At 30.3% G+C, this 3,291-nt stretch overlaps 1 long non-coding RNA gene across 1 annotated transcript; it reads left to right on the top strand.

Moving 5' to 3' along the window:
- The first annotated feature begins 648 nt into the window (after nt 1-648).
- On the top strand, nt 649-3,049 carry LOC136233470 (uncharacterized). Its single transcript, XR_010690846.1, has 3 exons — nt 649-1,293; nt 2,548-2,624; nt 2,843-3,049. It is a non-coding gene; the product is annotated as an uncharacterized lncRNA (long non-coding RNA).
- Nucleotides 3,050-3,291: the final 242 nt, after the last annotated feature.

Genomic DNA, 3,291 nt, shown 5'->3' with positions numbered 1-3,291 from the left:
TAAATTTTGTGTCGATAAAAAATATCCCCATATTTTTAAATTTAAACACCTTGTTTATTACTTAATGACGCTCTTAATTTTTTTTTATGGGATAAGGTACCAAAATAGGTTCATGGTTTTTAGGGAAGTATCAATTTAGGCTCCACGTACAAAATAGTACCGATATATGTCTAACGTTTAAAAAATGGTACCAATTTACGCTTCGATAAGGGATTGGACACGTCATTGATATTACTCCGTTAACTTCTGATTTCTCCCTCCACGTACAATTGACAGAACTTAACGGAGTAATATCAATAACGTGTCTCGTTCCGTTATCGAGACCTAAATCGGTACCCTTTTTTTAAACATTAAGCCTATATTGGTGTTATTTTGTACGCGGAGTTTACAGTAATATTTCACCAAAAATCATAGACCTATTTTGGTACCTTATCTTTTTTTATTGGTATTTTTAAATATTTAAATACAGTTTTGGAAAAAAAAAATCTACATTTTTTAAGTGAAAAACGATTTAAAAGGTATTTCAGTAAAAAAAAAATTAATTTGAATACATTTTTTTTTTGCCTAAATTTTTATTTTTAATTATCTTAAATATATTTTTTTATATGGCGCACACATCCCTCTCTGCCTCAAATTCCTAATGTTTTTCATTGGCCAAAACTCTGCCTCCTGCACGTCTCCACCTTCCTTCATAACAAGAATTAGCTCCGCCACGATGCTTCCATTTACATCCTTCCATTTGATTTGTTTCATTCTTGCAGTTAGATACTTGGTGCACAGCTAGCCTCGTTCGGTACCCATTTAATCACAGCGGAAACTCTGTTCTTCATCCCTCTCCTTTGGTCCAAACGCTGAATCGACTGCCATCTGCAATTCTGGAGATTTTAATTCCAAAAGCTTCAGTTCTACAAAATACCAATTCGGATTCTCCTTCATCGTGTTCGGTTTGAATTAGTTTTTCCCTAAGTTGATTTTGATTAATTGATGTTAATTACTTTACATTATGTGAGAAAATTGATTAAATTAGGATCTGTTATCAATTGTGTGTAATTGAGAATTGAATTTTCGATTTAAACATTATCAGCATTTGGTTCTCTTTACTTGAGAAAATAGTAATACTTAAACATGGCTATACTAGTTCAACTGATACTGACTTTTATGAAATTTCTGATCTTTAAAAGCTTATTCTTTTAGTTGATTCAAATTTCAGGGGTCTATGTTTCTAATGTTTTTGAATTGTAGGGGCGAAATTGCAAGATTTACTATGGGCAGGATGCCCATGAGTCTAGTGAGGTAATTTTCATTTTGTTTGGTTTTTTTCTCCCTTTTCTTTATTTGGTTCACTGTGATGTTTTTGAAGTTTACTAATTGACTATTTTGCTGGGTTTTTTCTGAAAATTGATGAATGGCTGGATTATTCTCATATGCGTTCCAAGTTTAAAAGTTAGTTGTACCTCTATGAATACTTAGAAAAGAATACTTTTCTGGTTGGATACTTCTTATGAATTGCAGACCCAATTTGGTCAGGCCCAGCAATTATTTGTTTCAGTTATCACTCATAGTATTATTGCTTAGAAATTGTCATGGTTGGGCTTGTGTTATTCTATTGTAGTGGGGAAGATTTATCAATTGAATACAAAGTATTATTTCTACTTTTAACACCCTGAGTGCCAACAGGTACCTCCATTATATTACTTGGAAGGTTGGAGCTCGGTTCATGGATGAAAAGTTTTAAAGTTCTTTTCTTAAGCTTGTAACTTTTATTGGCATATCTGATTTTTTGCAATTATATTTTAGTGTTGTTGCTTAAACCTTCTATTCTTTTGATTTCCACATTTCGAGCCACATTGTGTTAATATCTTCTGGACTTGCACATCACTATGTGCAAGTGCTTGTCCTGGTTTTTCATTTTTTCGGTAGAATAAACACAATTTTTCCCTTGTTATTCATGTTGCTACTCGTAAGATGGTTAAAATTCTAAATGCAGGTATGCTTATATATCTGTAATTTGCTCAACTACTGAAATTGGTGAACTTGTGTTTGCTTTCCTTCCTTTTCTTTCATAAACAAATTCTGCCAGGGGTTTGATAACTGTTTCTCATCATGTTTAGGCAATTTATACTGATACACTGATGGATGTCAAATTAGTGATAAGTTCTATGTTAAGGGCAAGCAAATTGAGTTGTCCTAGTTGATGTGGTTTTCTTGGAGGAATAAATCTATGTTCTACATTTGAAATTCAGTATTAAAAGTGGAAGAACATATGTTAGACTTACTAATTCATGTGATCTGTAGTAAGAACAAATTTGAAGCAATAGGGTACATGAAAGGATTGGCATAATTCAAATTTAAATTCTTAATATGCTCTTTTGCTTAGAGTCCAATCTCTTGTTACTTGACTATATTGATGAATCTATATGCATGTATCCATTTGCCTTTTGCTGAATAAGAATTGCCATTTTTTTTCATTTTAAATTATCTTGAGTTAGAAACTTGTGTATTGTTATATTTTTATATAATAACTTGTTCTCTTCTTCAATATGGCAGTTTTGTGGTGTGAATAGGTAAGCATGCCAAAGTTGCATTATCTACCATTGGTAGGCCAGCCAATTACATTTGTACAGGTAAATCACGAATTATATTCTTTTTTTATGTACTTCTTAATGATTTTAGTTGTACTTCAATATATTATAGAATCTATATTGCTCAATTATAAAGATTATAATATTTGGAATGATGTGTTTTGTAATCATTATATGCATATTCAGATTTCTCTATTTGAATCTAAGAATGTTTGCATCTTTTTTTATACTTATGTATTTTTTTTTTTATTGTTATTTAGGTTATCCAACATGAGCTTTGGGAGTACATTAAAAATGAAGATACATGAAGAGTTGCTCCCTTTTGGGGAGAAATATTACGAGTTTCTTTTCTTAGCATTATGTGTTGTTGAAATATAAACATATTGATAATTATGTGTCTTAAATTTAGAAAGCTTATTTGTAAAAATGTCATTATATTGATGATGTAATAATGTTGATAAGTTGCAGTTTTGGAGCGTTGTTTTTTTTAAAATAAATGTAGAGATCTATGTTTTTTTTTTTTTATCAAAGTGTCATAGTATTCAAGATACTTATTTATGAAAAATATCCTTATATTAAGGATGTAATAATATTCAAGTGTTTCAGTTTAGATATTATATTTTAACAGAAAAATATCATTGTATTTGGCACGTAATGGATTTTTATGTAACTAAATGCAGACGTTTTTATAATTAAATGTTGTAAATTT

The sequence above is a fragment of the Euphorbia lathyris genome, chromosome 6 (assembly GCF_963576675.1).
Source record: "Euphorbia lathyris chromosome 6, ddEupLath1.1, whole genome shotgun sequence".
Taxonomy (NCBI): Eukaryota; Viridiplantae; Streptophyta; class Magnoliopsida; order Malpighiales; family Euphorbiaceae; genus Euphorbia; species Euphorbia lathyris.
Note: the sequence above shows the minus strand (reverse complement) of the source record. Positions and strands in the feature narration are given on the sequence as shown.